The following is a 12,262-nucleotide window of genomic DNA, read 5'->3' as shown; positions in this document are numbered from 1 at the left end:
ATCTTATAAAAGATAAGTGCCCCTTAAGTTGGTCATCAAACCATTGCTTGCATTGCAGTTTTTCACCCATCAATCCTCCGTAAGCGAATCATAATCATTGCTCACTAAGTTGCTCTAAGGCAACTAACCTCTTTGTGAAAGGGTTTTCCTTGAGCTTATGTCTGACCACAATTCAAAGTCTTGGAACCAAATGTTCCATTTAGGCATGACTGCACGTCAAGTCCAAATGTAATCTGAAAAGGCATGCTATCGTCGAGCGATAACAAACTTTTCGTGTGGTAAGCCCATAGAGTAAAATACAACTTGTGCTCCCAATCTCTCCTTGATGGTAAGTCCCTAATGGTAAGATCAGTAAGCCCCTAATGGTAAGAGGTCATTCATTATGCTTCTCCGTATTATCACATTAATGTGGTTCTTCCTCCAATGGGTGATCCCCACCATGAGGCTAGGAGTGTTAATTCTTATGAAACAACATCTACTGCTTACAAAAGTGACAAAAGAGATGCCCAAATGGGAAATGAATGAAAACCTTTCCTACACATACTATTTGGCTTCTAGAGTTATTTGTGCATTAGCATAGGTAGTTATTCCATGCTAAGATTGTTATGGGAATATATTTTAAGCCCTCTTAAAAATATTATTCTACCCTCTTAGATAATTTGGGGATGCTTGGATTATCTTTGCATCATGCCAAATTATGTTAATATTATGGGTGATACCATTATAAATATTAATATGTTTGGTGGATATTGACATATGCTTGGGGTCTCCATGTTTGTTTCAGTTGGTCGTATATAGGGGTGATTCCCGGGTTACTTACGCCTGACAAATATGTGTGTGATGATGGTTTGTATGCTTATGGAATATTTATTTCACCAATTTATTATTGGTTATTTTATAGGTGAAGAGGATTGAAGAGGAGTTGCACAAATTTATTACTTGGCACACCATTTTTGTAAACAAACTTTGTATATACATGTGCTAGCTTGTGCACATTTTGATTTATTTTGAAAAAGCAATAGTTTATCAAGCATAGACTTGTTCCTTAATATTTGGTAAAGCGTGATATGCTTTAAACCCAAGCCTCAATTTATGGGCACTCTATTTTTGAAGATAAGAGAGTGTTGTGCAAGAAAAGCACCTTTTTGTATTTTTGGAGGTTATGGCCTAAATTGGAATAAAGTATACCATAAATACTCATGTGTGGAGGAAAATAGGCCATACACACATGAGAGGGGGATGATGCACCCAATCTTGGAGTCGAACCTTTGTGAGCTAAGTATTTTTATTGGTTTTTGAATATATAGATCATGATCATGTGGTGTTTGATGAATTGTTTGAATTTAAATCAATTCTTACAAATTTATTTAAATTTTATCTCCCTAGAAATTTAGATCCGTGTCATCAGTGGTATCATAGTGGTATCATAGCTAGACCTAGGGAGAAAGGGTCTAGCTAGGGAGAAAGGGATAAGAATTGAGTGGTAAAAAGCTAAGTTCAAAGGTTTTTGAAGAAGGGTGGTAAACCACTTTCAGAAAACCATAAAATCACTTTATATTTGAAAAGCGGGTTTGCTAGATTCTTAACCTCATCCTGATCCGTCTGTATGGATGAAATCTATAATTGAGAGGAAATCCAGCTTAGCTTTTAGATTGCTAAACCACTGTTGGAGGGAGAAATCTATAATGGACAGTGTTTGTGTCTCTATAAGTCAATTTGTAAGAAATATATACACTAGAAGGGTTTTAGAAAAAGAGGATTAGTTGATTACATTTCTTTTTTTTCTTTCTTCCTTTCTTGCTATCCACGGCCGACAGGACTGGCAAGAACCTGCAAGTTTTTCTCTTCAATTAAAGTCGCGTGGGCTGCATTGCGTGAATCACTCCAGAGGAGAAGAAGGCGACTTAGGCGTGGCTAAGCTATTGATAATAAAGCTTTAATAAGCTTTATATATATATATATATATATGTATGTATATATATATATGTATATATATATATATGTATATATATATATATATGTATATATATATATATATTCCACATCTACTTCTCTTTTTTTTTTATAAGCGCATCCGTGCGTCTAAGTTCAAGGAGAGAAACTCCATTATTTTTCTTAAAGCAAGCTTTGCAATTAAATTTTTCCAATAAGCTTTAAAAACCTATAAAGCCTATCCTTAAAATACAATTCAAGAGAACTCACCCCACAAAAAGGCAACAATTCAAAAAAATTCAGAAATCTCAAATCTCTTAAAGAACTAAAATCGAAGCTAATAATTCATAACGAGTTCAAGGCTAAAATTTTCATCTTTATTTATTTGTAATGGCCACTTTACCCATTCCGCCCACGGTACAAGAACAAATCTTAGCACTTCAAGAACAAATTACTAGTGAACGAGAACTTCGACGCAAATTAGAGCGTCAAATTAAGCGTACCAAACGTAAATGCGATGCTTCTAATTCTTTCTACTTAAATGAGGAGGAAAGTGATCATGTTAGACGCACTGTTAAAGATACATTGCATGCTTAAAATTCTAAGAAAGGCTCACGAATCAGTCTCGAAAGGCATTCACTTTCCAAAATTATGATGGCAAGAAGGATGCACGAGTCCTCATTGCATGGATTAGCCAACTAGATGACTATTTCTCTCGTGAGAAATTCTCAGAAGAAAAGGATAATTTTAAATGTGCTTGTAATCATTTGATTAAAGTGCGGCTTTATGGTGGAACATGATTAAGCAAGGTAAACATCGACCTTCAACATGGAAAGAGTTTCATAAACTCTTAAAGAAACATTTTTTACCATCGTAGTACAAAAGCTAAAGCACATCAACAATGGGACACTTTATGCTAGATTGATAAAGAGAATGTCCAAGATTATATTGACAAATTTTGGGATATTCTTTTACAAGTTTAAGTAATTGAAAAAGTCAAGGAAAAAGAGCAACGTAGAAAATTCATTGTAGGACTTAAGTCTACCATTAGGGATGACGTTAACATGTTTCATCCACATGATCTTAGTACTGCTATGGACATTGCCCTAAATTTAGAATGTAAAACAGCTATATCTAGAGATTTCAAGATGCAAGATAAATATTTTGCAAAATCTACTAAATCTTCTTTCCCTTCTCGTACTTTTGATAAATCCAAGATGCAAAAGGGTAAAGATATGGCTAAAGGAGGTATTCTGAAGGACAACAACAACAAACCTTCGAATAGACAAAGATATGGCTAAAGGAGGTATTCTGAAGGACAACAACAACAAACCTTCATCCACATGATCTTAGTATTGCTATGGACATTGCCCTAAATTTAGAATGTAAAACAGCTATATCTAGAGATTTCAAGATGCAAGATAAATATTTTGCAAAATCTACTAAATCTTCTTTCCCTTCTAGTACTTTTGATAAATCCAAGATGCAAAAGGGTAAAGATATGGCTAAAGGAGGTATTCTGAAGGACAACAACAACAAACCTTCGAATAGACAACCAAAGAATCGAACCTTCAGATGCTACGATTGTCATAAGGAAGGACACCTCGCGTAGGATTGTCATAAGGACGGACACCTCGCGTAGGATTGCCTTGACAAAAAGAAGAACTCCACATTGATGGCTCAACTCAACGTTATTGAAGAAGACGATGAAGATTCTTTCAAGCAAGAGGGCAACTCCGATCCTGACTATTCAGATCAAGGTAAGTTTCAATTCATGCTTTATTGAAAATTCAAGGGAAAATAAAAGAAAAATCAATTTTTATATTGCATGATGATGGTAGTTTGCATGATTTTATTTCTGAGAAAGCATTGAAAGCACTTAACCTAGATGCATCGTACTCTAGTTACAAAGTAAAAGCTGCATTTCAAGGTACTAAGTGCAACTGTACCAAGGAGGTTAAAGATTTAGAATTACAAATGGGTTCATTAAAGGAAAAGAGAACATTCCTAGTGGCACCTTTACAAGGTGTAGATGTCATCCTAGGTATGCCATGGAGACATGACCATAACCCCCATATTGACTATGACACCCATACCATATGGTTAATAAAAGATGACCAAGAAATTTGTCTTCAATGCCAAAATAAAGGCGAATTAAGCCCTTTTTTGACTCATACTCAAGCAAAAAGAGTTGTATGGAAAAAGGAGAAGACATTCTTGATTTTTGTCAACCAGATTACTGCCCATGATGACTCCAAATCAAATATGTCTCATGACCATTTCGTCTCTAAATTCTCTAATTACTTCATAGATGATTTACCTCTTGGCTTACTAAGACCTCGTCCAGAAGACCATAAAATTGAAATAATTCCTGGTAGCTCACCGCCATGTAAATCTCCTTATAGAGTTAACATGCTTGAGAAAAAGGAGATTCAAAGGCAAGTCGAAGAACTCTTAGATAAAGAATTGATTTGACCTAGTCGTTCTCCATTTAGTGCTCCAGTTCTTCTCGGTTAAAAAGAAGAATGGTACATATCGATTGTGTATCCATTATTGTGCACTAAAAAAAATTACTGTTAAGAATCGATATCCAATACCTTGAGTGGATGACTTGCTAGACAAACTTAAAGGAGCCCGAGTCTTCAGCAAGATCGACCTAAAGATTAGTTATCATCAGATTCGAATGGGACGAAGGAGATATCTACAAAACTGCCTTCAGGACCCAAACTAGCCATTATGAGTTTTTAGTTATGCCATTCGGTTTGACTAATGCTCCAGCTACTTTCAACAAAATGATGAATAGGATATTCTTGAATATCAAAATTTTGTTGTAGTGTTTTTTGATGATATCTTAGTTTTTCGTAAGAATCGTTCAAGAGCATGAACAACATTTAGAAAAAGTATTCTCACTTCTTCAAGAGAACCAACTCTATGTCAATCTTGAAAAGAGAAAATTCTTTCAAGAAGAAATTGAATATCTAAGATATATTGTCTCTGCTAATGGTATTAGAGTTTATCCTAAAAAGATCGAAAGCATTACTAATTGGCCTAGACCACGTGATATTCATGAACTCCAATCTTTTCTTGGATTATGTAGCTACTACAGGAAGTTCATTGGAAATTTTGCATATATTGCACATCCTTTGACTGAACTTCTTAAGAAAGCTAGACATTTTGATTGGACTGGTCGACAGGATCATTCTTTCGCTGAACTTAAGAAAGCATTGACCCATGCACTAGTTCTTACATTACCAGATTTTCAACGACTGTTCTTCGTTGTAGTTACTGATGCTAGTGGACAAGGCCTTTGGTGCTGTTGTAAGATGGACATCCAATCGCTTATGAAACTCATAAGCTTAAACCAACAGAAAGAAGTGATGATGGTTTGTATGCTTATGCAATTTATTTCACTAGTTTATTGTTGGTTATTTTATAGGTGAAGAGGATTCCGAGGATTGAAGAGGAGTCGCACAAATTTATTACTTGGCACACCATTTTTGTAAACAAGCTTTGTATATACATGTGCTAGCTTGTGCACATTTTGATTTATTTTGAAAAAACCATAGTTTATTAAGCATAGACTTGATCCTTAATATTTGGTAAAGTGTGATATGCTTTAAACCCAAGCCTCAATTTATGGGCACTCTATTTTTGAAGATAAGAGACTGTCGTGTAAGAAAAGCACCCTTTTTGTATTTTTGGAGGCTGTGGCCTAAATTGGAATAAAGTATCTTGTAAATACTCATGTGTGGGGGAAAATAGGCCATACACACGAGGGGGGGGATGATTGCACCCAATCTTGGAGTTGAACTTTTGTGAACTAAGTATTTTTATTGGTTTTTGAATATATTGATCATGATCATGTGGTGTTTGATGAATTGTTTGAATTTAAATCAATTCTTGCAAATTTATTTAAATTCTATCTCCCTAGAAATTTAGATCCGTGTCAAAGATAGCCAAACAACAAAGATGTACACACCCTCAAAATAAGTGCGACACTTGTAAAAATGGTAGTCACAAGCCCATCGAGTGCATTATGTTAAATGTATCATGCACACAAGGCTGGTGGCACTAAAATTCTCCTCTAACCCTAAGAAAACAAAGATGATAATGGCAGAGAGTCTCGTAATTGTGCCTACTTCCCTTAGGAGAGGAGAGTAAATGGTCTCTCCTTCAACATATACTAGTTTTGTTACCATTGTCTCTAAACTTGGCAACAACTTGTCATTGTTTCTAGACTTGTCATAGACTTGGCTAGAGAGATAATGATATAAGAGATTAAATGGTCTCTCCTTGAACATGTACTAGTTGTTGCCATTGTCTCTAGACTTGGCAACAACTTGCCATTGTCTCTCGACTTGGCTAGAGGGACAATAATGTAAGAGACGTATCATTGCACAATGTCTATTGCCAATCAAAATCAGAAACTCCATTAGCATAGACAAAGGGAGCGTGTTAACCAATCCATAGGTTAACATGGTTTCACCTGCCCGACCTAATCTAAGGTGCTTTAGCATCTTACCAGCCTAAATAGGCACTTATCTTTTGTACTAGTCGTTGCCATTGTCTTTAGACTTATCTCTAGACTTAGCTAGACAATAATATAAGAGACTATCGTTACACAATGTCTATGGCCACCAAAATCTGAAACTCCATTAGCATAGACAAAGGGAGTGTGTTAACCAGTCCATAGGTTAACATGGCCTATTGTAAAGGCGCTTTGCTATCTTACTAGCTTGAACGGGCAATCATCTTTTGTAAGATGGTGCTGGAACATATAAAGCAGCATTACCTTGTGCTTAATGTCAAATAGATAAACTTTAAGTACTTTGTGCACATACTTGCTTAAGACTAGTATAGAGGTTAAACCATTTTTAAGACTAGTATAGAGATTAAACCATTTTTAAGCTTAGCCGGCCTAGTGTGAAAACTAGTCACTTATATATAAGTCATGTAATACACAATCATTTCCTCATCATAGAGTACTTTTGATCTCTTCTATCCCCTCTTATTGCTTGCATGTATCTTACTTGCTTGATGGATACATGCTAAATAGGATTGTTTGTAGGTTTTCCCCTTGTATTAGCTTCCTCTTCTTCCCCCCCTTATTATCAAAGAGAACCATCGTGAAAAGTATCATCTCTATTTTCCTCCATCTAGGTGAAGAGAGCTCTCCCTTCTCACGCAATCGACAAGGAGCATTTCGATGTAACAAACGAAGTGAGGATGCACGATTGAGTGCACCCACATTGGTGGGAAGTTACATTTGTAGCTCGAAGAAGGCAAGGCCCAACGACACATACGTTGACAAGGCTAAGGTAACCTCTTACTTGAACATATTTGGCACTGCTATCAGGCACTAGCCTAGGCTTTAGCTTTAAAGGCAAGGCCCAGTGACACATACGTTGACAAGGCTAAGGTAAGCTCTTACTTGAACATATTTGGCACTGCTATTGGGTGTTAGCCTAGGCTTTAGCTCCATTCATCCATCCATTTTAAGCTATTGGGATCACCTAATATTACTCAAAGGTCACACTTTAAAAAACATACAGTTATGGCATGTAAACCCCTAAATTTTTTTCCCTAAATTTCTGTTAGAGTGGAGACGAAAGTAGCAACACACAGACACACTCACATGCAACAAGCAAGGAAAGATAGAGAGAAGCATGACACTCAAAGCACATTGATGAGAATGAGTGAAATACAAGTAAAGTGACATGATAAGATCACTTACACTCACAAGAGTGTGTACACATGCTCGAGGGAAAAAACCTTAGGAGGGAAACAATACCCTCACCCATTATTAGCTTATAGGGGAATGCTATCCACCAACACTAAGATTTTCCAAAAGGCATCTCAGACATACACATTCCACAGTCTCGTCGCTGTGTAAAAGCTGCCCTGTACTTAGCTTCATAGCTCAAAGTGGCCCCATCGTCATCGGCTACTTCAAGGTGAGCATGATATACATAAATCATCAAGATAAAAGTAAAAGCTACTAGTAGAAACTCGTGTAATGTAACATACAGCCTATTCAAAATCACTGAAAGCATGTAACTGAATAACACCCCCCTTAGCACAGAATAGCCCAAGGGATTGAGTGCATTGTAAGTATCGAAATACTCTCTTGGTAGCATGCCCAATGCTTTTTACTTCTAGGACTATGCATAAACTTAATTGGGAGACCCCAAGTTGAATGTTTGGCCTCGCACTGCATAGATAGAAGGGGACCAATAGCCTATTGATGAAGTGATGCATCAAATGGTTCACTTGCATCTTGGAGACTAAGCCGAGCACATGTTTCTACTGGTGTAGCAACTTAAGTCTTCAAGGCTAAACCGTGTAAGTAGCCTCTGTATTTACTTGAATGTAACATTACAATACCATCATCAAGTTGCATAAATTGTATGCCCAATTTAATTCATCCTTGAAGGTTAGATCTTCTCCTCATTAGGGCCTATATGAGTAGCACATCATCAATATATAAAATGATGACCAAAAAACAATCTTTATTCATCTTTATATAGAGGGTACTCTCAATTGGACTGTTTTGCAAAAACCATTTGTAACCAAGTATGCGTTTATCTTTTCATACCATGCTTTGGGAGCCTACTTTGGTCATTAATATATAAAATGATGACCAAAAAATAATCTTTGTTCATCTTTATATAGAGGGTACTCTCAATTGGAATGTTGTAAAAACCATTTGTAACCAAGTATGCATTTATCTTTTCATACCATGCTTTGGGAGCCTACTTAAGGCCATATAAAGCTTTCTTAACCTGCATACTTTAGATTCCTATCCTTTCTTAATAAAATTGTGAGGCTAAGATACATAAACCTCCTCATGCAAATCACCATTCAAGAAGGCACTCTTAATATCCAATTGATATACATTCCAACCATGATATGCAGCCAATGTAGTAATACCTCTGATTATAGTCATACAAGACATGGTGGGTGCAAAGGTCTTATCGTAATCTATGCCCTTATCTTAAGTGTAACCCTTTGCAACAAGCCTTTCCTTGTTAGCAGCCAATACTATATTAGCTTTATGCTTAAGCTTATAAACCCACTTTGTACCAATAACCTTTTTACCATAAGGTAAATTTGCCAAATACCAAGTGTCATTTTTTAGGGTTGACTCGACTCAGCCTGCATGGCGTATATCTAATGATTATCTTCATGTGCTTCCTCAAAGGAAATATGTTCCTCTTCATTACATATACTGGCAATAAAAGCATGATTCACAAAAGAATGAGGTGCATGATGAGAATGTGCATGTATCTTGCTAGATAAAGGAGTAACTAATTTGCTATCTCGTAATGTTTTAACTAGCCATTTTGGCATACTCTTGGATGCCTATGTGGCTGCTCCATCCATTGCATTATCTACAATTCTCTCATTAATAGATTGATCTGTGGGCTAAAATTCACAATGATGTTTGACCGGTATGGGCTAAATCTTAGCCTTTAACCATGCAACGTGCCATCTCCCATGAGATACGTTCTTCCTCTCAACCACACCATTTTTCTCAGATGTATAAGGTGCCATGCACTAACCTTTTGTGCCTCTTTCATCCATATATGCATGAAATTCCTTTGATATATACCCCCCTTCCATTTGTATGAAGGGTGCCAACTTTACATGTATTAATTTTCAGCCATAGAAATAAAGTGTCTGAAAGCATGTAAAGACCTTTGAATTTACTTTCAATGGATAGCCATTGATAAAAATCACAAAGTAGAGATATCCTCCAATTGATGGTGTTTTCATAGGACCATCATTATGTATAAGGTATAATTTTTGGATAGTCCTTATACTGATCACAAAGTAGAAATATCCTCCAATCAATGGTGTTCTCATAGGACCACATACATCACACTGTTTAAGTTGTAATTTTTGGACCATCCTTACTTGATCCATCTTTCGGGAATAATGCCCATTGCATCTTGCCCAAAATGGACCCCTCACATACATGTTTGGCAGAGGCCCCAAGCTTTGGCAACTCTGACACCATCTCTTACCTTTTAAGGTGCAAAAAAATGCCAAAATTCAAGTGACCAAAGCGAGCATGCCATAGCACATGTGGAAGTAACTGAACAAGCATTATGTGCCAATCTCTCGTATATTTGTCTAACTTGTAAAGCCCCATGGCTTAGACAAGGATACCTTAGCGATGTCTCCATCACTTTAGTCATGAATTGTACACCTATCACCAACAAATCTGACCACCACTAGGCTTGACCTAGCACTGGTAGAGATTGACAACAAGTTCTTTAAAGTGCATGCCATAAATAAGACTTTTGAGAGAGTGATTATACCACCATTTGCAAAGTAGCAAGAACAATCTTACAACTCTTTTCATTGGATATGAGGATTTGTTTGCACATGTGACTATGTCTCCTTGAGGAGGGATCTCTCAGAGGAGGAAAATAAATAACTCTTAGAAGTAATGTTCTTACCAGCACCACTATCAAAATACGAGACATGATGATTTGTCCTCCTTGACATACATACACCATGGAAAGAAGGGCCATAACCACAATAGTGCACAATAAACATGTGCATAGTTCGTTGAACCCTTCTTTTTCGCACTTGGGCCCGATGCATCAGCTAGCCATGCATGTATCGTTTTTCTTATCCTTCTCTAGCCTTTTTGTGCATTCATTGATATAATGGCGTAGCTTCTAACAATAGATGCATTTTCCTTTCTTCTTAGGCTTATCACCCCCCTTCTGAGCATCCACTAGAAGATTGGGTTGATTCTACCTTTGGCTTATAGTAGCTACCTCCCTAAGAAAAGGCTTTACCTTTACCTTTTCGACTTACAACAAATGCATAATCTCTCACATGTATACTAGTTTGGTTTTACCAACCAACTCATGAAATGTAAGGGCATTAGGGTTATCCTTCATAATAGTTGGTGTGGATGAAAAACCTTGGTATGAATCCATTAAAGTTGTTAGAACAATAGATACCAATGAACTATTCGGATAGAAATCATCAATACATGCAAGCTACTCCCTAAGATCTTTGATCCTTGTGAGGAACTCATCCATTAAATATCCCTCATTCATATGCTCGAACTCTAAGTGTTTGTGCAAGTAGGCCAGTCGTGCCTTTTTACACACACACACACACACACCTAGTAAAGCATAACAAGCGCATCCCAAGCCTGCAGTTTTACATGAGAAAATATGAGAAATAATGTTGCTTTCAACAAAAGTGTTGCCAATGCATGTGTCTAGGCATCCTTGCCATCCACCAACGTTAATTATTCCATTGTGGGAGGTGTGGAGGCAGATGATGTCACAGTTACATTTGAAATAGTGTCACCATCCAAAGTACTTGTACTATTCTGTACTCGTAAGACACGACCTGCCTCAATGCCAATAATAATATCCAAAGCCCTTTGTTAAACAATACATGGAGCAATGCAGTAAAGTGTCTGCCCCAACGTCAACACACTTCAAAAACTTGCTTCAGAACTCCATAACATTTGTCAACACTCCTTTGCTGCCTTGAATTCACCTCAGCTATACTATAGAAATGACAGGAAACTACCTCTAAAATCCTTCTTTTGTTTCTAATCCAAAATGACTCCATGAGGATCCTCTACAATCCTCCCGCACCAGCTAACCTTATAGTCACTACTCCAGGGGCTTACCAAACTCTTGGCTGATCCTCTTCTAACCTCTTATACTGAACGGAAAACTACCTCACAAGTCTCGCTCAAAAATGATCAAATTCTGATTGTAGTTTAGAACAGATGCCTGCAATAGATTCCAGACAGAAACACGTCCGCCTGACCTTCAAAGTGTCCTCCAATGTGACAACCAACTACAAATATTTGACCATGAACTCCTTAGAACTTGTTAGCTCTCCTTTGCTGCTGGCACCTTGTCGACACTAATATGCCCTAGCTGCTTGTAAACTGGCTTGGGTGACTGATGCAAAATCCAACCCCAATATGCATCCTCCTTGCTCTCTTATTGTCCTTCTGGTCCAACTAGCCTCAATCTCTCAACCCCAGAACCACGCTAAACATCCCCTTACGTTTTACGGACCTTCTGCCAACATTGATCCAAATGGTCTCGATTGTTACTGATTCTGCTTTTGGAGACAGAACCAATCGACTCAGAAGCCCTACCTGGATCAGGAACTTTCTCTTTTATGTCTGTAGAATCCTCCTAACCCTTAGCCTGCCCTAATTTCATGAAGATATGACTCCAAAGACTCTCTGCTGCCTACAACTGACTTACTATTGATTGATTTGACCCCACTGATTGTTGATTGCTGAAGGCTGGCTCAACTGGGGCAGACTTTC

Source organism: Cibotium barometz, chromosome 7, assembly GCF_041138505.1.
Source record: "Cibotium barometz isolate CiBa-2024 chromosome 7, ASM4113850v1, whole genome shotgun sequence".
NCBI lineage: Eukaryota > Viridiplantae > Streptophyta > Polypodiopsida > Cyatheales > Cibotiaceae > Cibotium > Cibotium barometz.
The sequence above is the reverse complement of the archived record's forward strand: the minus strand, read 5'-3'. Positions refer to the sequence as shown.